The sequence below is a fragment of the Lucilia sericata genome, unplaced genomic scaffold (genome assembly GCF_015586225.1).
Source record: "Lucilia sericata isolate MDLA Ls3-8-SP2 unplaced genomic scaffold, ASM1558622v1 Contig000109F_arrow, whole genome shotgun sequence".
NCBI lineage: Eukaryota > Metazoa > Arthropoda > Insecta > Diptera > Calliphoridae > Lucilia > Lucilia sericata.
In genome coordinates this window covers 381,053-405,910 of record NW_023994141.1, presented here as the reverse complement: position 1 = coordinate 405,910, position 24,858 = coordinate 381,053, and the positions used below count along the sequence as shown (strand labels likewise).

Sequence of the window (24,858 nt, the reverse complement as noted above, 5' to 3'; positions counted from 1 at the left end):
AAAGTTTGTTATATTTTTCTGAAACTAAATTATAATTTGAAACTTATATGTATGTTAAATTAAACACACATACATAAGTTGACCGAATATACATACATACCTATATTAAAGCAATATATTAAATTGCCAACCCTTTTTTACAAATATGTTTTAAATGCCTTTACAAATACACACTTACATACATATCCTTTCTACATAAGTAATTTAATGAACAGAACACATATGCTTCCACACCACTTTGCCAAAGAACAAAGTTCTACCATATTGCACTACACAACTCATACTCATCATACTTTTAACTTCCGGTATTAAACAAATTAAAACAATATAAACAAAGGGTCCTTTCATTGGCTTTTGCATGCACTAATACACATAAAACAACAACAAAATAAAAAGGAAACAAATAACAAAAAGGAGAAGCTAAAACAAAAACTGACCACAAACAACAACAGCAGCAGTAGTAGCAACAACAACACCACACAAAAACCAACAACATGTTATAAAGAAATGATTGGATTTCCTTTAATAACCAAAAACAAATAGTTACAAACAAACCAACAACAAACAAAATAAACAAACACAACACAAGAGCACTTAAACACACTTGCCAGGCGAACAACTAAAACAAAAAACAAAATCAACGAAAAACTTAAAATGAGCACATGGCTGCCAAAAGATACGAATATCAGATACGAGATACTTTTACAAATAGATACAATCTTATCACACATATTTGTAAACTAATTATGAGCGGGGAAAATTGTACTAATATTATTAAAAAAGTACTTTTTTTTACTGAAATTTTTATATTGAAATTAACAGTTTGTGGTAAAAAGTCTATCGAAGTAAAATCTTTTCTAATCAAATCGGAACACCTTTTCTAGTAAAAAGTTGTTCAGAGTCTAATCAACTCTTCTAATATAAAGTTGCTGCGGGTCTGGTCAACTTTTCCAGTAAAAATCTGCTCAAAGGTAACTTTTTTATTGAAAAATTGCTCTAATAGCCTAATCAACTTTTCTAGTAAAATGTTGCTCATAGTCTGATCAACTTTTATAGTAAAACGTTGCTTAGAGTCCGATCAACTTTTCAAGTAAAAAGTTGCTCAATATCCGATCAACATTTCTAATAAAAAGTTGCTCAGAGTCCGATGAACATTTCTAGTAAAAAATTGCGATGAAGTTTTCTAGTAAAAAGTTGCTCAGAGTCTGATCAACTTTTCTAGTAAAAAGTTACTGAGATTCTGAACAACTTTTCTAGTAAATAGCTGCTCAGAGTCCGAACTACTTTTCTAGCAAAAAGTTGCTCAGAGTCTGATCAACTTTTCTAGTAAAAAGTTGCTCAGAGTCTGATCAACTTTTCTAGTAAAAAGTTGCTCAGAGTCTGATCAACTTTTCTAGTAAAAAGGAGCTCAGAGTCTGATCAACTTTTCTAGTAAAAAATTGCTCAGAGTCTGATCAACTTTTCTAGTAAAAAATTGCTCAGAGTCTGATCAACTTTTCTAGTAAAAAGTTGCTCAGAGTCTGATCATCTTTTCTAGTAAAAAATTGCTCAGAGTCTGATCAACTTTTCTAGTAAAAATTTGCTTAGATTTTGATCAACTTTTCTGGTAAAAAGTTGCTCAGAGTCTGATAAACTTTTCTAATAAAAAGTCGCTCAGAGTTTGATCAACTTTTCTAATAAAAAGTCGTTCAGAGTCTGATCAACTTTTCTAGTAAAAAGTTGTTCAGAGTCTGATCAACTTTTCTAGTAAAAAGTTGTTCAGAGTCTGATCAACTTTTTTATTAGAAAGTTATCTGGAGTCTGACCAACTTTTCTAGTAAAAAGTTGTTTAGAGTCTGATCAACTTCTATAGTAAGAAGTATGTTAGAAACTGATCTAGTAAAAAGTTGTTCAGAATCTAATCTAAATCTAAGTTGCTCCGAGTCTGATCCAATTTTCTAGTAAAAAGAAGCTTAGAGTATGATCAACTTTGCTAGAAAAAAGAGTCGAAATTATTCAGACTCTGGTCAACTTTTCTAGTATAAATATTTTTAGGCGCTCACAATTGTTCAAAATTTATGATTTTAGATTTTTTTGTTGTAAACAAACCCAAATAAAAGTACCAATTTATAGTAGTAGTAGTTACCCTAAAGCAACAAACCCCACAAAAACCTCTAACCAAAAAAGGAGGGTGTTGTGATTTACACTGCAACTGGGTGGGTGAGTCAGTGAATAAGTGCGTTAGTGAACAAGTGAATGAATATGAGTGAGTACATTGAGCTATTGGGTCATGAATGTATAATTATATGTGTTGCAACAAACAAAACCAAAAAACACACACACCAACAAACAAATAGTAGTAAAATGTAAAGATTGTAAATTTGTGAAATTGTTAAAAGATTAGAGAAGAATTTTTATCGTTGATATTCGGTTACATATGACAACTTGATGACATAATAGACAAGGGATACTATATTCGTATGAACGTACATAAAGACAAGTAGTACATATAGTAGAATTTGTAAATAAAAACACGACTCTCATTTATAAAGAGTAAAATTAACTTTTATTTATTTTGTTTTTCAAACATGGTCTCACGTACTTATAGTATTTGCTTATGAGGGGGTGGAATTTAAAAAAAGTGACAAAATAATTGAGATGACAGTAGAATAATAGTTAGTTTGCTCAAAAAAAGTTCAGAAAGAGTGTTATTTTAAGAGAATTATGTGTAAATAAGCATTGAGCAGAGGATAAAGGAATATTGAAACCAAGAGTTCTGAGTATTTGTTGAGGGTTTTGAGAAATTCGAGAAACAAAGTTGCCAATGTTTTGTTAAGAATTATTCAAATATATTTAACATATGTTTTTAATTACGAGAGTAGTATTGATTCGAATGTATTGGTCAGTTCGTGTTCAATTTTGTTACCAAAGTTGCCGAGAATTTGAACAACTTTTCTAGAAATAAGTTACCCGGAGCCTTATGGAGTAAAAAATTGCCAAAAACTATCCATAATGTTTTGCTATAATATCAAGTTGATTAAGAGTTGCTCTGAGGATGGTCAACATTTATTGTACAATGTTGCTTGTAATCTGAACAACTTTTGTGAAAAAAACTTTCTCAGAGTCTGGTTAATTGTAGTAAAAAGTTGGCAGAAGTCTGTACAACTTTTTTATTAAAAATTTACGTAGGGTTTGATCAAGTTTAAAATAATGCTCAGATCTGACGCAGCTCTTGCGCAGAGTCTGAACAACCTTTCTAATATTGCTTAGGCTCTGATCAATTTTTTTAGTTAAGGTTTCTCAGACACTGATCAACTTTTCTAGTAAAAAGTTTCTTTGTTTTTTGGAGTCTAGTAAACTTTTTATAATAAAAAGTTGCTCAAAGTCTCATCAACGTTTATAGTAAAAAATTGCTCATATATGATTGACTTTTCTAGTAAAAAGTTGCTTTGGAGTCTGGTCAACTTTTTCTAGTAAAAATCTGTTCAGTGTCTCATTCCCTTAAAAAGTTGCTCAGACTCTAACCAACTTTTCTAAAAATTAGTTGCTCAAAAGTATACTCGGCATTTTTAATAAAAGTTGCTCAGAATTAGGTCTTCTTATACGGATATATGTATTTATAAGAAGACTCTGATTAGAACAACTTTTCTAATAAATACTGCTCAGGCTGTAATCAACTTTTTTAGTGAAGGTTTCTCATACTCTGATATACTTTTATAGTAAAAAGTTTCTTTGTTTTTTGGAGTCTGGTAAACTTTTTATAGTAAAAAATTGCTCAAAGTCTTTTTTAGTAAAAATTGCTCAGACTATGATTAACTTTTTTATAAAAAGTTGCTTTGGAGTCTGGTCAACTTTTTTTTGCTCAGTGTCTCCACTTTTCGTAAAAAGTTGTTTCTTCTTTTTTAGAGCCTGTTAAACTTTTTATAGTAAAAAGTTGCTCAAAGTCTCATCAACTTTTCTCTTAAAGTTGACCAGACTCTAAAGCTACTTTTCTAGTAAAAAGTTGCTCAGACTCTGACCAACTTTTCCGGTAAAAAGTTGTTCAGAGTCTCATCAACTTTTTAGTAAAAATTTGTTCATGCTGCAACCAAAATTTGCTCAAAAGTATACTCGGCCTTTTTAATAAAAGTTGCTCAGAATCGGGTCTATTTATTCTGATGTATTTATAAGAAGATTCTGATTAGTCAGGTCAATTTTACAAGTAAAAAGTTGTTCTGGAGTCTGATCTGATCAATTTTTCTAATAAAAAGCTTCTCAGGAGTCTGGTCAACCTTTCTAGTATGAAGTTATTGAGTCTCTGATAATATTTTTAGTAAAAAATCTGTCAAAATTTCTTATAAAAAGTAGCTTACAGTATGATTCTTCAGGCAAAAAGTTGCGGAGGATTCTGGTAATCTTTTGCATAAAAAAATTGCCCAATAATCTACTAAAAGCAGTTCTAATGTTATACGCCAAAACATTTATTCAAAGAACATTTGAATTTCATTCTCGGAAATGGCAAGAAAAACGCTAATTTGTTTTTACTGTTTTACAAAAGCTTAAGATATTTTTTTAGTTGTTGTAATTTGTTTATGGTGGTGTATTTTGCAACAAAAAAAAAAAAAAAACTCACAATAAAAGAGAGTAGTTATTTGTATTTTTCAGTATTTTTATCTTGCAGATACATTTCTACACAACACGTTTTTCGTATAAAACCTTATATTGTTCCGAAAAAAATGGGAGTATGGTCTGAAGAAAATACACAACATAACACACACCGAAATTTGGGATACGTGGTTAAACTTTGAGAGAATTTTTTTTTACAATGTGCCGCCTCAGCACTATGTATTTGAAGTAGTAGTACGTACGTACGTTCAACACAATATTGGTGAATGTGAATGATGAATATATTTTTTTCGTTTTGTGTGCTTTTTCTTCTTTTAATGTATTATTTTTTTTTCAGTTTTTGTTGTTTTCTATGGATGTATCTTTTTAGTCATTGGGTTGATATTCTCTTGCTTTAGATAGCTCAGTTTAGTTTGATTTTTGCTTTGGGTTGTGTCTGGCCAACAAAAATATTCAATATATTTTTACAATATTCCTAAACAACAAAAATAATAACAAAAACTTATATATGCTGAAGAAAAAAAAAACAGTAAAAAAATAATAAATAATTTTGACTCAAAAATAAAAATAAAGCAAAAATTTTTAACTTAAAAATTAAAAAGATACACAACCGCTACTTAAATAAATTTACAAAAAATAATTAATTATTATTAATTTTGAAAAACTAAAGTGCTTTTTGTTTTAACTCATTTGTTTTATTTAATTATTTTATTTATGAAAAAAAGTGTTATTTGCAACAAGAAGCAGAAATATTATATATATTTTTTTTAAATAAAAAGTTTTATTGCTGAATACAGAAAAATCATAATGAAATACATCTTTAGTTAAATAAAAAACTTAAATGTATGTTAAATTAAGAAAAAAATCTATTATTTTTTTATAACAATTAAAATAAAACAAACATAAATATTAAATCAAAACGAAAAGTATGAGTAATTAATAAAAAAAACAACAACTAAGTAGCATTAATATCGTATTGTAAAAACTTTAAAAAAAGTGCAAATTTCTCTAGTCTCTAGTATGTTTTTTTGGGGGGGATTTAATAACAATTTATTCCAAAAACAAAATATGGAGCAATAATAACGTCGTGGCGTCGTCGTAATCGTGTTCGTTATCAAATAAAAATAAATAAATAATAAAAAATTAAATAAATAAAATATTAAAGTTGGTTGTCATGTGGTTAAGATATTTTTGTAGGCAGTCACTCTATATATTACAACATTTTGTTTAATATTTAATAACAAATAATTCAAAATTCTTAAATTCTTTTCTTTTAAATCCCCTAATTACATTCTTTAAACCTTGTTTTTGTTTATTTTTAAGTTAAATACTACCTCTTTTCCTTTAGAATTTTTAACTAGTTTTGCTACAAACAAATTCTTGCTAATTCTGCTTTTTTATTTTGCATAGAATTAAGATTTTTTTGCTTTATTTCTTTTATTCTTTTTGTAATGTATAAAGGTGTTATTAGTTTTTTCCACTTACATACTTGTGAAAAATATGACATAATTATACAAAGAAAAAAAAAATATACACTATGAGCAGTGGTGGTCAGAGAAAAAGCACACAAAGGATAACTAAAAAAATTACCTTAGAAAAATAACTTTTACTAGAAGAGCAACCCAAAATTTGAGCAGACTAATGAGCATTTTATAACTAGAAAAGTGGATCAGACTTTAATCGACTTATTACTAGAAAATAAGATATGACTCTGAGCAATATTTCATTAAACATGTTGATCAGACTATGAGCAATTTTCGAAGAGAAAGGTAGATCAGATTCTGAACAACTTTTTTTACTAGAAAAGTTTATCAGACTTTAAACAACTTTTTTCTGGCAAAATTGATCAGACACTGAGCAACTTTTTACTTGAATACACTGAGCAACTTTTTACTAGAAAAGTTGGTCAGACCCAGACCCTAAGCAACTTTTTACTAGTAAAGTTGATCTGAATCTAAGCAAATTTTTACTAGAAAAGTTGATCAGAGTCTGAGCAAATTTTTACTAGAAAAGTTGATCAGACTCTGAGCAACTTTTTACTAGAAAGTTGATCAGACTCTGAGCAAATTTTATTAGAAAAGTTGATCAGACTCTGAGCAACTTTTTGCTGGAAAAGTTTTCTCAGACTCTGAGCAACTTCTTAATAGAAAAATTGATCAGACTCTCAGCAACTTTTTAATAGAAAAGTTGATCGGACTCCAAACAACTTTTTACTTGAAAAGTAGATCAGAGTTTGAGCAACTATTTACTAGAAAAATTAATCAGAATTTGAGCAACTTTTTACAAAAAAAGTTGATCAGACTCTAAGCAACTTTTACTAGAAAAGTTGATCAGACTCTGAGCAAGTTTTTACAAGAAAGTTGATCAGACTCTGAGCAACTTTTTACTAGAAAAGTTGATCAGACTCTGAGCAACTTTTTACTAGAAAAGTTGATCAGACTCTGAGCAACTTTTTACTAGAAAAGTTGATCAGACCCTGAGCAACTTTTTACTAGAAAAATTAATCAGAATTTGAGCAACTTCTTATATGAAAAGTTACTCAGACTTTGAGCAATTTTTTTTTAATAAAAAAGTTAATCAGAGTCTGAGCAAAATTTTACTAGAAAAGTTGATCAGACTCTGGGCAACTTTTTACTAGAAAAGGTGATCAGACTCTGAGCAATTTTTTCCTAGAAAAGTTTATCAGACTCTGAGCAACTTTTTACAAGAAAAGTTGATCAGACTCCAAACACCATTTTGCTGAAAAAGTTTTCTCAGACTCTGAGCAACTTTTTAATAGAAAAGTTGAACAAACTCTGAGAAAAGTTGATTAGACTCCGAGCAACTTTTTGCTGGAAAATTAATCAGAATTTGAGCAACTTTTTATTAAAAAAGTTGATCAGACTCTTTGCAACTTTTTACTGGAAAAGTTGATTACACATTGAGCAACTTTTTACTGGAAGTTAATCACACTTGGAGCAACTTTTAACTGGAGAAGTTTAAGTTGTTGAACAGATCGAATTTAATTAGGCAAGTTCTTTTGAATCAGAGCAACTATAAAAAGTTTGAATCACTAAATTGTAAATTCCCGTATTTAATCATTTTACGGAAATACAAAACTAAAAGATATATTCTAAGAAAAACCTACATATTCTCTGTAAAGTACCCAATAGTCTACATAAATTTAATAACATTTAATAATGTATTGATGTGCTAACCAGAATACTAATTATTTCCCTTTTCCAAAATTAAATATGTCATTGCTACAAATATGAGCACAACTGTAAATATGGTATGAGCATTGGCAAAAATTGAGCACGAGTATACTATAACCCGGTTTAAGAAAGCGCGCGCATTAATATTATTTCTCCTGCTCAGCGAATTGTAAATTGAAAAAAGTCTTTCTTTTCTCACCCTCTTTTTTAAAAATTACACTCTCTGAGTCTCCCTTGCACTCACGATTTCTCAGAGTTCTAACGGAATTTCCAAGCACAAAAGTTTTCATCATATTTGTTTTGACAGTTCTATAAATGTCAAAATATTATTCGTTTTCTGCTGCTCTCTCTTATATTTATACTCTTTTATCTCTTTTGTTTACTATAGCTTATGGCTAGTGTAAACGATCCCTCGCTAGTGTAGTAAGTGTGTAAGATGGTGCAAATGTTGTTTTTGTTAATGCTGCTATTTGATGTTTGATTTTTTGTTGGCCACGTTTTTGCTGTAACACAGAAAAATGGTTAAGAAACGTTTTCTGTGCTGAATTTTTTTCTTCAATTCTGCTATATTTTCATATTCGTGAATCAACAGACAGACTCCTTTTTTTACAACTGGATTTATTGCTTAACTTTTATTACACTTGTATTGTTGTTGTTTTTTTTTCTTCACATATTTTCTTGTCTTCATTAGATGAAGTCAATATCTTTCTAATGTGTGTCATGTTATCTTTAAATGTGTTTTGTTCATGTCTTTCTTGGCCAAAAATCGATTAGATTGTTTATTGTGTTAGTTTCTTGATTTCAAACAAATATTTCGAGTGTATGGGGATTTTTTTTTTATTAAATACAACATAAAAATTATTAGTGCAAAACTAAAATATAAAATTTTTCTTTTATGGATTTTAATTTTTTTGTTAAATTGTTGCAATATTTTGTTAATGGAAGCTGTTGAAATGTTGCAATGTTATTATTTTATTTCTTCTTTTGGCCAAAAACCAAGGACAGAAGGTCAAAAAGTAAAAGTTTATAAAATCATACTATTATTAGAAAGTTTTTTTTATAATATTGATTTAGTTTTTTTTTCTTTTATTAGAATTTATTATTTAAATTTTCAGATTCTGGGCAACATTTTACTAGAAAAATTGATCAGACTCTGAGTAACTTTTTACTACAAAATTTGATCAGACTCTGAGCAACATTTTCCTAGAAAAGTTGATCAGACACCGAGCAACTTTTTGCTGGAAAAGTTTTCTCAGACTCCGAGCAACTTTTTGCTAGAAAAGTTTTCTCAGACTTTGAACAACATTTTACTAGAAATGTTGATCAGACTCCGAGAAACATTTTGCTGGAAAAGTTTTCTCAGACTCTGAGAAATTTTTTACTAGAAAAGTTTATCAGACTCTGAGCAACTTTTTACTAGAAAAGTTGATCAGACTCCTAGCAACTTTTTGCTGGAAAAGTTTTCTCAGTCTCAGGGCAACTTTTTACTAGAAAAGTTGATCAGACTCAGAGCAACTTTTTACTAGAAAACTTTTTACTAGAAAAGTTGATCAGACCCGAGCAATTTTTACTAGAAAAGTTGATCAGACTCTGAACAACTTTTTACTAGAAAAGTTTTCTCAGACTCTGAGCAACTTTTTACTAGAAAAGTTGATCAGACTCCGAGCAACTTTTTGCTGGAAAAGTTTTCTCAGACTCTTAGCAACTTTTTGCTGGAAAAGTTTTCTCAGTCTCTGAACAACTTTTCAACAGAAAAGTTGATCAGACTTTGAGCAACTTTTTACTAGAAAAGATGATCAGACTCTGAGCAACTTTTTACTAGAAAAGTTGATCAGACTTTGAACAACATTTTATTAGAAAAGTTGATCAGACTCTGAGCAACTTTTTACTAGAAAAGTTGATCAGACTCCGAGCAACTTTTTGATGGAAAAGTTTTCTCAGACTCTGAGCAACTTTTTACTAGAAAAGTTGATCAGACTCTTAGTAACTGTTTGCTAGAAAAGTTGATCAGACTTCGAGCAACTTTTTGCTGGAAAAATTTCTCAGACTCTGGGTAACTTTTTACTAGAATAGTTGATCAGACTCTGAGCAACTTTTTACTAGAAAAGTTGATCAGACTCTAAGCAACTTTTTACTAGAAAAGTTGATCAGACTCTTAGTAACTTTTTGTTTGAAAATATTTCTCAGACTCTGAGCCACTTTTTACTGAAAAAGTTTATCAGACTCTTTTTTACTAGAATAGTTGATAAGACTGATCAACTTTTTATTAGAAAAGCTGATAGTTGATCTGACTCTGAGAAACTTTTTACTAGAAACCATGATCAGACTCTGAGTTACTTTATGTAAAGTATTATGTACTTTCTGCGATCATTAGCAAAATTATAAAAAATCGATGTAGAACAATAGTAACAACCAAATTAATTCAAAAAGAAAATAGGCCACAATAAAATTTGAATAAAATATAGATCTATTTCAAATATATTATAAATTTTTAACAAAAGAATTTAAAGCAGAATTGAAATTAGACACTTGCTATATTAGACCTGATAAATAAATATTATTCATAAGAAAGAAACGAAAATCTAAAAAGAGTAATAAAAATAAAATAAATAAAAATACTAAAAATTTTAATACTCACAGAACTGGCCAGAGTCGAGACAGGCAGATCTCTCGATTTAGTTGCACATGAATAAATTTTAGTATATTTTTTCTATAGTTTTTATTATAGTTTTTTTAAAACATTTTTTTAATTCACATGATACTGATGATGTACGCTGGTGCGGTAGTAACGTGTTGGGGATGTATGAAATCTGCACACTACAGACTATAGTTTTTAGTACTTACTACCAGCAGATACACATCTATCTAGCTACTTGTCTACTAAAAGCTAGAAAGTTGTTCCGCACATTCATATGGATTTATGTATGGTTACTTAGTTTTTTTTTTTATTTTTAACAAATTCGTATATTTATTTATTATTATATGTATAATTTTTGTACTCAAGTGTAGATGATAGATGAGGGGGTTTTCGTTAGTTATATCATACTCAGAGCTCAATCTTCTACTTGACTAATGAATACTAAAAAAAAAAAAACTAACTCGTTGTTTAGATTAAAATAACGAATATAAATGACTGGCTTGTCTGATCATCTGTGCAAATAGTATGATTTTCTACACCTTCGACAAAAATATTAGTTAAAAAGTTTGCTACTAGTAATAGAAATCAAATATTATTTTAAAAATAATTAATATAAAATTTTCATCAACAGTAAATTATTAACTAACTATAAACCTAACAACAAAAACAATTTAATATAATTAAATTTATATTAAACATTTATGACTAACTAATAATTAGTTAAACTAATTTACTATTTATTAATTTACTATAAAACATTTAAACTAGTTGCGTAAAATTCTATTACAACAATTATTATTAACATACTAATTAATATTCATTGTTGTTTTAATAAATACTTCTGACATTCTAAACCATTGATCTTTTATGTTGAATAATTTAAAGAAAAAATTCCACTAATAGTGTAACCAACTAGTATTAAGATTATTCAACATTTCCTTCCTATTAAACTTATAAAATGTTGTTGATTAATTATTCATTTTTCCATTATTTTCCATTTGTAATTTTCCTATAACATTTTAGTTTTTTATTATAAAAATACAAATTAATCTATTTTGAATACTATGTTGATTCTTATAAGCAATTTAAAGCTGTAATTTTCCTTAAAATTAATTCCTGTTTTTATACATATTTTCAAAACTTTAACTTCTAAATCAAAATCCTGTTTTTTTTTGTTTAATTTTTATTTTTTTAGTTTTATTTTGCGGTTAATTATTTAAATACAAAAAACTGGTTATTTGTAATTTATTTTTTCAAGATAATTTACTGTTGTTGATTTGTATTGAATTTATGGAAAACTTTTATGAAGAAAAACACTTGAACAAGTTTTCAAAATTTCAACTACAGTTTGTGTTAAAAGAGAATGTTTACTGACGTAAATTTTGGTAAATTTTTATATGGGGCACTTGTTTCAACAACTTTTTTTTATAAAATTTTATCAAATTCTAAACGAGTTTTTTTTTATAAAAAAATTCATTTAAATGTTAGCAACTTTTTGCTTTAAAGTTAATCAGAGACTCTGAGAAACTTTTTACTAGAAATGTTGGATAAGATAAGACTATATAAAGGCCTTAAGGCTTTACGAGAAAAGTTAATCAGACTCTGGGCAACTTTTTTTAAGAAAAGTCAATTAAAATCTGAGAATTATTATACAAGAAATATTGATCAGACTCTGAGCAACTTTTTTCAAAAAAATTTGATTAAACTCGGAGCAACTTTTTTCAGAAAAAAGTTTACCAAACTCTGAGCAACTTTTTCAAGAAAAGTTGATCCAAATCTGAGGAACTTTTTACTATAATAGATGATTAGACTCGGAGCAACATTATACTAAAAAGTTGATCAGACTCCGAGCAACTTTATACTAGAAAAGTCGATAGAACTGAAAAGAATTTTAAGTACAAAAGTGTAATAGATTGTAAAAAATATTTTACAATAAAATATATATCAGACTATGAACAACTTTTTACTGGCAAGTTGTTACTAGGAAAAATGATAAGACTGTAAGTCATTTTGCTAGAAAAGTTAATCAGACTCTGAGCAATTTTTTTCAAGAAAAGTTAATTAAAATCGGAGAGATGTGTTACTAGAAATATTGATCAGACTTTGAGAAACTTTTTTCGATAAAATTGAATAAACTCGGAGCAACTTTTTTCATAAAAAAGTTGACCAAAATCTAAACAACTTTTTACTATAAAAGATGATTAGACTCCGAGCAACTTTATACTAGAAAGTTGATCAGAATCCGACTTTATACTAAAAAATTGATGAGACTGAGAAAAACTTTTAGAATCTGAACAATTTTTTATGGGAAAACTTGATAATTTGATTTTGACTAGAAATGTAGACTCTACTCTGATTAAAATTTAAACAAAGTTGATCAGAACCCAACCAAGTCGATCAGACTCCGAGCAAAGTTTTATGAGAAAAATCTATAAGACTGTAAAAGTCTTTTTTTCTAGAAAAGTTATTTAAAATCTGAGAATGATTTTTCTAGAAATATTGATCAGACTCTGAGCAACTTTTTCAAAAAATTTGATCACACTCCGAGCAACTATATACAGAATAGTTGACCACACTCTGAGCAACAATATACAGAATAGTTGATAAGATTATAAGATTTTGGTACGAAAGTAGAAAGTTTATCAGACATTCAGCAAGTTTTTATTCAAAATGTTAATCAGATTCTAAGTAACTATTTTCACGAGAATTTTTTTAAATTATGAGGAACTTTTTAAAAGAAAATTTGATCAGACTTGACCGTTAAATTTTTTTTTTTAGTAGAAAAGATTCTGGACCACTTTGACTAGATCAGACCTTAAGCAACTTTTTAATGAAAACATTGATCAGAGACCGAACATTTTTTTTATCGGAAAAGCTGATCATATTCTGCACAACTTTTTTCTAGACTTTTAACAACTTTTAACTAGAAAAAAGATAGTGAAAAAGTAAAAAAGTTGAATTTATTCTGGGCAACATTTTAGTGAAAATGTGGAAGTAATCATAAGACTGCAAAAGGTGATCAGTTTTTGAAAAAAATTTTGTAAAAGATGATCAGACAAAGATGAAATTTTTAGCACCAAAACTCCTCTGATCATGAGCTTATCTTGGTAAGGTTGATGTCAGAGTGCCTGCTACAAGCAATGCGAAGCTTTGCACTACAAACCTTTCCTTGTGTTTTTCTATGTGTCATGTCCGAGTGAAAGCGAAGCTTGATGCTTTAAGCATATATTTACTAGAATAGATAACTGACTCCGATCCATTTATTACAAGAAAGTTCGTAAGACATCTTTTGCAGAATTTCAACAAATGTTGGGCAAACATTTTGAGCAAATTTTGTTAGAAAATCCGATCAGAATGTGGGCAAGTTTTTGTGGAAAAGTTGATCATACTGTGAGTAAAATATTTCTAAAAGAAACAAACAGCCCAACAAAAACTTTACTTACCTAGTAAGGTAGAAAGTAATATTGGATTCATGTGGAAACTTCTTACTTTTGGGGTGAATAACTAATTGTACTTGTTCGGCGAGGTTTTTGTTTTTAATTCACATATTTCCGATTAATTAGGAATCAATAAAATGATGGACCTTATAAGAGAACTTTTAACCCTCCAGATTAATTAATTAGACTTATAATTAGGTTAATAAATATTTAATATTTTTTATTATATTCTTATGAAACTCAGTGCAACAAAAAGTAAATGCCGATATTTCTTTGTATATTGCACCTCATTAAAAAATTTGCGCAAATAAAACAAAAAATAAAATAATCAATTCCATAATAAATAAAAAATAAAAACAACAACAACAACAAAAAACGAAAAAAGAACAAAATTCTCAAATAACTACAATTGTCAAGTGAGTACGATAGTCATTCAGTCTCAAAGCTTTGATCAGAAAAGGCCGGTTTTGTATACAAAATAAAAACAAAAAATACTTAAATATCAAAACAACAACAAAAAAAATTAACCTGCGGATAAATAAAAAAAAAACAACAACTGAATCCAATAAATGCAACAAACGTCAGTGAACAGACGGTAGTCATAAACACAAACGATCATTATCAACAACAAGAAAGAAACAAAAAATTACACAAAAATTTATAACTAAACTTGCACTATTAGCAGTATTTAGCAGCAGTTGTTAGACACTAATACGTAAACGTCATTATTATTACTGCTGCTGCTGCTTATATTAATGATAGTTTACTATAGTCAACAGAAAAAAGTTTTAATTATTGCACAAAGTTACATGCAGTAGTTTAACAATAAGAATAGTTTAAAGTTCAGTTTTGTTTGATAAACTTCCCGTCTTAAGAGTGTTTGTATCGATCGGATGTGTGTATGTAACTGACAGTGCGTCTGTTGTCAATTGTTTTAGTTTTTTTTTTTTTTTAACATTTTCAACAACATCATCAACGTTATTCTCAATCTTAACAAAGATTGTTGTAACGACGACGACGCCGACGACAACGTACACAACACACAAAACGCCAACGTTGTCAACGTTAACGATCGTTTAACTAACGTGCGATTTAGTAGCTTAGCTAGCCCGCTTAACTAGCTAATGTTTAGTCGTACGCCTAACGTTGACATTCATTGTTGTGTTGTGAAATTGAACACGCTTGAAAAAAAAAAAAAGATCTTAAAAAATTTTCTATATAAAAACAAATCGCTGGCTGGTTCCGTTTCGTACTTACGTTCGTTTTGATTTGATTTTATTGAATAAAATTATTTTGTGAAATTTTTTATTACTTTACAATTTTTTTCTATTAAATTTGAAAAAAATCCCATAAAGTTTACCAAAAAAAATAAAGTGTTGTAATAAGTGTTGATTAAAACCATATTTGGAAAAAATATGTTATAAAAAATAATCAATTTTTTTTTTAAGAAAAAAATAATTTTGAAAAAAATTTCAAAAAATTTCAAAAAATAATTAAAATTTGTGTTGGAAATTTAAAACATAGATTTATCTAAAAAAAGCCAAAAGTTGAAGCTGTGTTTAAAAACAACAACAAAGACTAATAAAAATGTTAGAAAAATTATAACGTTTAAAATTTAAAAAAAATATTAGCAAAAGAATTCCTGTCTCAACTAAAAGCGTCAAAAGTTTTGAAAAAAAAGACACAAAAGTACAAATTTCCTATAGAAAGAAAAAACGTTTTTTGAAACTAGGATTTATTTTAACAACAACACAAGAAAAGGTAAATATTTCTTAAAAAAAAAAAAAAACTTTAAAATAAGTGTAACCCTGACCATTAAAATTCACCACAATTATGTTTAACTTGCAAATTCAGCAAAAAAAATTAAACTCAAACAAAAAACATCTTAATTGTAGTTGAATAACAAAAAACAATTTATTAACTAAATTTAATAATAACAACCATAAATAAAATAATATGATGACTAAAGAAATGTGCTAAAATAAGTGGCCGCAATGTTTTTAAATAATAAAAAATAAAAATAATAAAGTGTGAAACAAATTTAAACTTTCCGAGAAATTTAAGAAAATATTCTCTGGTCTATAGAGCATTTTTTGAAAACAGTTGCAGTTGTTGTTCAGAATTGCAACTAGAATTTACGATCTGACTCTGAACCACTTATTCCAGGGAAAGTTTTCGTTAAAAAACTTAATCAGAAATTGAGAAAATTTTTATTAAATAATTGACCAAATTCTGGGCAACTATTTACTAGAATTTTTTTTGGATCAGTCTCTGAAAAAATTTGATTAAATTTAGATTAATTTTTTATTAGAAATTTTTATCAGATTTTAAGCATATTTTTTAAGAAATATTGATTACACTCTAAGCTAATTTTTACTAGAAAATTTGATCCGACCGTGAGCAACGTTTTACTAGAATAGTTGGTCAGACTCTTACTAGAATAATTGATCAGTCTCAGACCAATTTTTAATTAGAAAAGTTGATCAGACTCAGAGCAACTTTTAACTAAGAAAATAGATCAGATTCTGGCCAAATTTTTACTAGAAAAGTTGATAAAACTCTGAGCAGTTTTTTACTAGAAAAGTTAATCCGACTGTGATCAATTTTTTTCTAGAAAAGTTGATCAGATTCTGAGCAACTTTTTGCTAAAAAAGTGTATCAGATTCTGAGCAACTTTTTGCTAAAAAAGTGTATCAGAGTCTGAGCAACTTTTAACTAGAAAAGTTGATCAGACTCTGAACAACTTTTTACTAGAAAAATTGATCCGACTCTGAGCAACTTTTTATAAGAAAAGTTGATCCGACTGTGAGCAACTTTTAACTAGAAAAGTTGGTCAGACTCTATGCAACTTTTTAATAGAACAGTTGATTAGACTCGGGGCAACTTTTTACTAGATATTTGATCAGACTCTATGTAACTTTTTACTAGAAAAGTTGATCCGATGTGAGCAACTTTTTACTAGAAAAGTAAATCCGACTCTGAGCAACTTTTTAATAGACTCTAAGCAACTTTTCGCTAGAAAAGTTGATCTGACTGTGAGCACCTTTTTACTAGAAAAGTTGATCTGACTGTGAGCAACTTTTTACTAGAAAAGTTAATCTGACAGTGAGCAACTTTTTATTAGAAAAGTTGATCCGACTGTAAGCAACATTTTAGTACAAAAGTGGCCTCCGGTAGGTTAGTGGTTAGTGTTCTAGACTGGTAGACCGGAGGTGGTGGGTTCGATTCCCACCTGAGGCATTGGTTAAGGAGCGCACAACAGGCCCGATAGAGGCCTAGGTGTATTTCTTCGGATTTGATGTATATACATCCTCCTTTCAAACTAACTAACTAACTAACTACTACAAAAGTTGATCTGACTGTGAGTAACTTTTTAATAGAAAAGTTGGTCCGACTGTAAGCAACTTTTTACTAGAAATGTTGATCAAACTCCGAGCAACTTTTAACTAGCAAATTTGATCCGACTGTGAGCAACTTTTAACTAGAAAAGTTGGTCAGACTCTGAACAACTTTTTACCAGAAAAGTTTATCCGACTGTGAGCAACTTTTTACTAGCAAAGTTGATCCGACTGTGAGCAACTTTTAACTAGAAAAGTTGATCAGACTCTGAGCAACTTTTTACTAAAAAAGTTGATTAGACTCAGAGCCACTTTTTACTAGAACAATTGATCAGACTCTGAGCAACTCTTTATTAGATAAGTTGATCTTGAAAACTTTTACTAGAAAATTTGATCAGACTATGCAACTTTTTACTAGAACATTTGATCAGACTCAGAGCCACTTTCTACTAGAAAATTTGATCAGACTCTTTTATTAAAATTATTGATCATACCGTGAACATTTTTACTAGAAAATTTAATTTAATTTTCTTAAAATTAACAGCACCTTGAGCTATTTTATGTTTTAAATGTTTAAAGTTACAAAATAAAATATATTTTTTTAAATTACAATCATTTTTCAAAGTGCACTTTGAAAGAAGGTCTTTCAAATTTATTCTCTGAATATAAATTTTGTGATCGTGACAATTTTTTTAAATTAAATTTATTTAAAACAAGTTTAAGTGAGTAACAGGTAAAGAATTTATTACCAAGTGATTAAAATTGAACTAAATTACAATTCAAATCGATAACAAAATTGTACCGTTATTATTGAAAACATAGAATTAAATAAAATAATTTTTGAAATTTTATTAAATAGAAAGTTTTTCTTAATAATAAAATAATGTTAATGAAACTAAAAAATAATTTTAAAAAATTTCTTGAAAATGTAAGAGATAAATACGAAGAATTAAGAAAAAGTTATATAAAGTGAAGGCACATGTTTAATTAGCTGTAGATTTAGCAAAATCACGTGTAAATTTTATATAGTCTAAACCGAGTAGAAAAACGTTTGGTTTTAAATCAATAACACATGTTATTGAAAAATTTAATAACAAAACCTGTAGTAAAAGAGAGCAGCTCTAATTTGAAATATATTTTAAAAATTGACATTAATTTAAGTCTAAAATATAAAAATAGTTTTCACTTTTTCACTTTCATTAATAAAATTTTAGCAAAGACCACCTCACCAACAAAATACACACTAAATTTATTATTAAAATAATCACAGTTACATAAATACTATTTAATATATTTTTTATAATATGAATTAGTTAATGTAGTCAAATATTAATGCTTTGAATAAATTACTGTCAAAATGTTATTTTTTGGTGGCTTTTCTTTATTAGGAGTTTAATTAATATTAAGAAATAAAAAAAATACAAAATATTTTGCATTTTTAATCATTATTAATTATAAATTAAAATTTTGTTTAAAAAAAAAGAGAGAGTGAGTAAATAAAGTAAATATTACTCAATGACGGTTTTTCTAGTGTTAAACTGTGAAGGGTATTGAAAACTTCAACTTAACCTCACTTGTTAAGTTGATTTTGATTTGTTTTATACAAAATATTTATTTCTGTTGGAGGTTTTATAAATTTTTTGCATTTTTTCTTTTCTTTTTCACATTTTGTTCTCAACCACAATAATGAATTTATTATGGAAAAAAAAGTAATGTATAATAAAAATAAAATAAATTTTGTAAAATAAAACGTGACCGACTGACTGACTAAAACTGCTTGCTTTTGGTAGAAATCAAATTTCAAATAAATGCAAAACCACAAATATTGAATCAACTAAATTTATTCAGTAAATATTTGTTTATTTTTTTTTCTTTCTATAGCAACAGTAAGAGGTTTTTATTAATTTGAATTTTTGGGTTTTAAGATATTTATTGGTTCTTTTTTCGGGCTAAGTATGATCAAATTTTATTTAATATTATGAAGTTTTTATGGGAATTTAATGTCATTCATAATGTTTTATTATAATTCAAATTATTTGATTTGGTATCAAGCAAATGGCATTTACGATTTTAAATAGAGAAACTGTATCTATTTTAGTTATAATAGCCGTCCTTCTCTGCGGATCTTAGGTTTAGAGAAAACATTGGTTGAGCGCTAAAAATTAGCTCTCTGATTGGTTTTGTTTATTAATGTTTAAGCTTAGGACATGTAAATGGGAGAGAGCTCAAGAAAACTATCTTTGCCGTTATCTTATCTTAATCTGAGTTCTTTAGAGTAACATTAATCGAAATAGTACTTCATATAGATTAAAAAATACATTTTAGAGAAGACTATCGAGGAATCTATGGACCAATCTATTGACTAATGTACTAGTAGTTAGTTAGTTAGTGTGTAAGGGGGATGTATATACATCAAATCCGAAGAAATACACCTAGGCCTCTATCGGTCCGGTTGTGCGCTCCTTAACCAGTGCCTCAGGTGGGAATCGTACCCACCACCTCCGGTCTACCAGACTAGAACACTAACCACTAACCACTAACCTACCGGCTATTAACAAGTCTATTAACTAAATTATAGACTACTATGGACCAGTTTAAGAACATTTCTATGAACTAGTCTATTGGCTAATCTATACATTGGTTTATTGATTAATCTATTAACTATCCTATGGACCAGTCAATTGACTATTCTATAGTCCAGTTGATTCACTAGTATATGGCCTAGTCTACAAGTCGATTAATTATTATATAAGCTAGACTATTGACTAGTCTGTGGACAAGTCTATTTTACTATAAATTTTGATCAGATTCTGAGAAACTTTTTACTAAAAAATTTGATCAGATTCCGGACAACTATTTACTACTATTTGATCAGAATCTGAGCAGCTAAAGAATGTTTTTTGATTAACATATTGACTACCCTATGGACCAGTCAATTGACATAGTACTAAATAGTCGATTCACTAGTCCATGGACTATTCTATTGACTAGTCGATTGGCTATTCTGTGAAATAGTCTATGGATTAGTTGTTTGACTATTATTGGACTAGTCGTTTGACTATTATATGGACTAGATGCTTTAATAGTCAAAGGACTATTCTGTTCACTAGTCGACTTACTATTTTATGAACTAGTCCATGGGCTATTTAGTATTTTACAATGGCAAAAAGTACTGAAAAATAAAAACGATTGGGGGGTCCAATTACAGTCAGCTGTGGTTTTAAAACTAAAAATAAATCCCTAACCTATTAAATTGTCTTAGATCAAAATTACAAACAAAACAAAAATTCCTCTCTAACAATACAACTGAAAACACAAAACCCAATTGTGAAAAAAAAATTCCAATGCTTAACCCAGTCCATTAGTAATTCTGTCGATTTTGTAATATTAATTGCACGTTTAAGATAAAATAACAAAAAAACAAAATCACAACAATCACAAAAACGCCACATTAAATAGACTAAACGTTCCATGAATAATTAAAAAAAACGGTGTAAACACATGTAATAAATAATTAAAATATTTTATAATCAAACAATTTAATTCATTAGAAAATCATCAGTAACAAGCTATAATTAAATTTTTTTTTAAATGCATAAATTATAGGAGGTTTAGCACAAAAAAAAAAATAAATTAAGTATCTTAATGATAATAATGAGGATGGTTTTATGATGATGTAGTTAGACTTCCTATTAAATTTAAGAGCAAAGGTTAGAAAATGAGAGAAAAATTTTCCGTGATTTTTTTAGTGTAATAATTAGAAAAGTTTCCGTAAATTAATTAACAACAATTGTTAATTGATTGTTAAAGTTAATATTAGTTATCGAAACATAGTTACTAATTACTCAAGTCCAGAACTATTTTAAAAACGACAGACAGACAGACTAGACTACCGACTAGACTGCAGCCTAGACCATAGACTAGACTATAGACTAGACAATAGACTAGACTATAGACTAGACTATAGACTAGGCTATAGACTAGACTATAGACTAGACTATAGACTAGACTATAGACTAGACTATAGACTAGACTATAGACTAGACTATAGACTAGACTATAGACTAGACTATAGACTAGACTATAGACTAGACTATAGACTAGACTATAGACTATACTATAGACTAGACTATAGACTAGACTATAGACTAGACTATAGACTAGACTATAGACTAGACTATAGACTAGACTATAGACTAGACTATAGACTAGACTATAGACTAGACTATAGACTAGACTATAGACTAGACTATAGACTAGACTATAGACTAGACTATAGACTAGACTATAGACTAGACTATAGACTAGACTATAGACTAGACTATAGACTAGACTATAGACTAGACTATAGACTAGACTATAGACTAGACTATAGACTAGACTATAGACTAGACTATAGACTAGACTATATAGACTAGACTATAGACTAGACTATAGACTAGACTATAGACTAGACTATAGACTAGACTATAGACTAGACTATAGACTAGACTATAGACTAGACTATAGACTAGACTATAGACTAGACTATAGACTAGACTATAGACTAGACTATAGACTAGACTATAGACTAGACTATAGACTAGACTATAGACTAGACTATAGACTAGACTATAGACTAGACTATAGACTAGACTATAGACTAGACTATAGACTAGACTATAGACTAGACTATAGACTAGACTAGACTAGACTATAGACTAGACTATAGACTAGACTATAGACTAGACTATAGACTAGACTATAGACTAGACTATAGACTAGACTATAGACTAGACTATAGACTAGACTATAGACTAGACTATAGACTAGACTATAGACTAGACTATAGACTAGACTATAGACTAGACTATAGACTAGACTATAGACTAGACTATAGACTAGACTATAGACTAGACTATAGACTAGACTATAGACTAGACTATAGACTAGACTATAGACTAGACTATAGACTAGACTATAGACTAGACTATAGACTAGACTACAGACTAGACTATAGACTAGACTATAGACTAGACTTTAGACTAGACTATAGACTAGACTATAGACTAGACTATAGACTAGGCTATAGACTAGACTATAGACTAGACTATAGACTAGGCTATAGACTAGTCTAGACTATACTATAGACCATACTATAGACTATACTATAGACTAGACCAACTTGAAGTTATGTTAATCACTCAAAAAACTCTTGTATAATTGATCTTATAATTGTATAAAATCCTTCCAAAATTGACCCAGATCCTACTCAGATCAGTGGTCGACCATAGTTTAATGTTTGAAAAAAAGTTAATTCAATAAAATTCACTTGTTTTATCTGTCCTTTAATAAAAACTTTATTTATTACCCGTAATTTCAAAGAAATTTGTAATATAATTAGTACCGCTGGTAGTCATCGTGGTGTTTTCCTTTTAAGCACCCAATACTACATATAATGACGTTAAACTGAACGAACTACCACGGCGACCACACAATGTAATTTGAAATATTTAATTATTATTAATAATAAATGTGGTGCCGGTTTTTTTCTACTTTATTTTTAAGGTTTAAACAATAAAACCAACAAACGCGTGCCATTTATTAAATTTTTACAAAAATATAATAAAAGAAATATATATAATAATAGCAATAATAAAAAAGAGATATATAGTTATTACGTAAAGCAGAAAACCAGAGGCATGTTCATTATTATCTGCAACTTAAATCTTCAAAATGACAACTGAGAATACAAATATTTGTGCGAAAGAAGTGAAGAAAACAAGAAAAAAGAAATATTTTTAAGTGTGAACGTAGTTTTCAAGAGACAATGTACGCAATTACTATTTGTTTTCTGTTAAATACTATTTTTGTTTGCTTAATTCGTCATAGCTGTTGCAGACAGCCGCCGTAGACTTGTAGCGCCTGATTTTGTTGAAAACACCAAATGAAAAAAAACTCGTCAATAGAGACTTGAGGGTGAACGGGGATTTTGAATAGTAATAATGATGATGTTATAAAAGATGCAGAAGTTTGATGACTTTGAATCTCTATTACGTCAGTCAGTTTATAATAAATGATTCAAACAGTCAAACACATGCATTCGTACAATCATTATAATAGAGGAAATTTTTTTTCGTTTTGCGTTAATTACAGGTGAAAAACCTTTTTGTTAAATCTGATTCATTCATACGGATGTAATTGAAATTGATAAAAAGATAATGGGGAATATTTTTCTTAATTACAAATTACTTTCCCCGAAAACTTAGATGCCCTTAGGTGGAGTCAAAATCTGGTAATTTTGGAATCAAGAAAAATAAATTAATGTATTTTAAAGGGTACATAGAATTACAGAAGGACTTTTTCTTTTTTTTTTTTGTCAAAGTATTTGAAAGTTTTTGAATAACTTTTTAAAAACTTCTTATCTGAACCGATCTTTAAGAAAAATATTTGTTCATATGAAATTTTGACGTTGCTAAAAATTATTGATTTACTTCTAAGTCCAAGATTGACCCTATTCTAAATATTAATAAATTATTTTTTCTCTTTTCAGGTATATTACATTCAGACTTCGCTATCATTTTAATAATATAACGGATATATCAAAATCTCGAAGATAAGATTTGATTATATGTATGTAAGTTTGTACTTTAAAATAAATATTTAAGTAAACAGAAGTGTTTGAGGTAAACAATCTTTTATTATCATAAATCTGATTCAAAACTCGTGAAAACAAATCTTAAAGATTTGACAGGTACCTTTATATTTATCCAAAGGAATGGAAACGGTCCCAAAACAAATATTAGGAAACTATGCACATTAGGGTGGTCCCATTTGTGTGTAGAAAAAGTAATAATTTCACAAAATTTTTACCCTGGGTTCAATATTTGATGAGCTGGGTCGAAGGATAAAAACTAAGACTAGACTATAGACTAGACTAAAAACTAAGACTAGACTGTAGGCTAGACTAGACTATAGACTAGACTATAGACTAGACTATAGACTAGACTATAGACTAGACTATAGACTAGACTATAGACTAGACTATAGACTAGACTATAGACTAGACTATAGACTAGACTATAGACTAGACTATAGACTAGACTATAGACTAGACTATAGACTAGACTATAGACTAGACTATAGACTAGACTATAGACTAGACTATAGACTAGACTATAGACTAGACTATAGACTAGACTATAGACTAGACTATAGACTAGACTATAGACTAGACTATAGACTAGACTATAGACTAGACTATAGACTAGACTATAGACTAGACTATAGACTAGACTATAGACTAGACTATAGACTAGACTATAGACTAGACTATAGACTAGACTATAGACTAGACTATAGACTAGACTATAGACTAGACTATAGACTAGACTAGACTAGATAGACTAGACTAATAGACTAGACTATAGACTAGACTATAGACTAGACTATAGACTAGACTATAGACTAGACTATAGACTAGACTATAGACTAGACTATAGACTAGACTATAGACTAGACTATAGACTAGACTATAGACTAGACTATAGACTAGACTATAGACTAGACTATAGACTAGGACTATAGACTAGACTATAGACTAGACTATAGACTAGACTATAGACTAGACTATAGACTAGACTATAGACTAGACTATAGACTAGACTATAGACTAGACTATAGACTAG

The 24,858-nt window shown here is 28.6% G+C and overlaps 1 protein-coding gene across 20 annotated transcripts in view; it reads left to right on the top strand.

Moving 5' to 3' along the window:
• LOC119600277 (elongation of very long chain fatty acids protein AAEL008004) overlaps window positions 1-24,858 on the top strand; it is a 104,807-nt gene that overhangs the window by 41,904 nt on the left and 38,045 nt on the right. For 3 of the 20 annotated variants that reach the window (XM_037950409.1, XM_037950426.1, XM_037950420.1), the window contains exons 1-2: window positions 4,995-5,427; window positions 15,378-15,614. The exons of 1 other annotated variant lie outside the window; for it this stretch is intronic. The gene's annotated coding sequence lies outside the window, so the exon portion shown is untranslated. Of the gene's footprint in view, window positions 1-4,989; window positions 5,428-14,277; window positions 15,111-15,301; window positions 15,615-23,723; window positions 23,808-24,858 lie in introns of those variants that run through there. 16 more of the 20 variants (XM_037950427.1, XM_037950422.1, XM_037950424.1 and 13 more) reach the window with 16 other exon arrangements.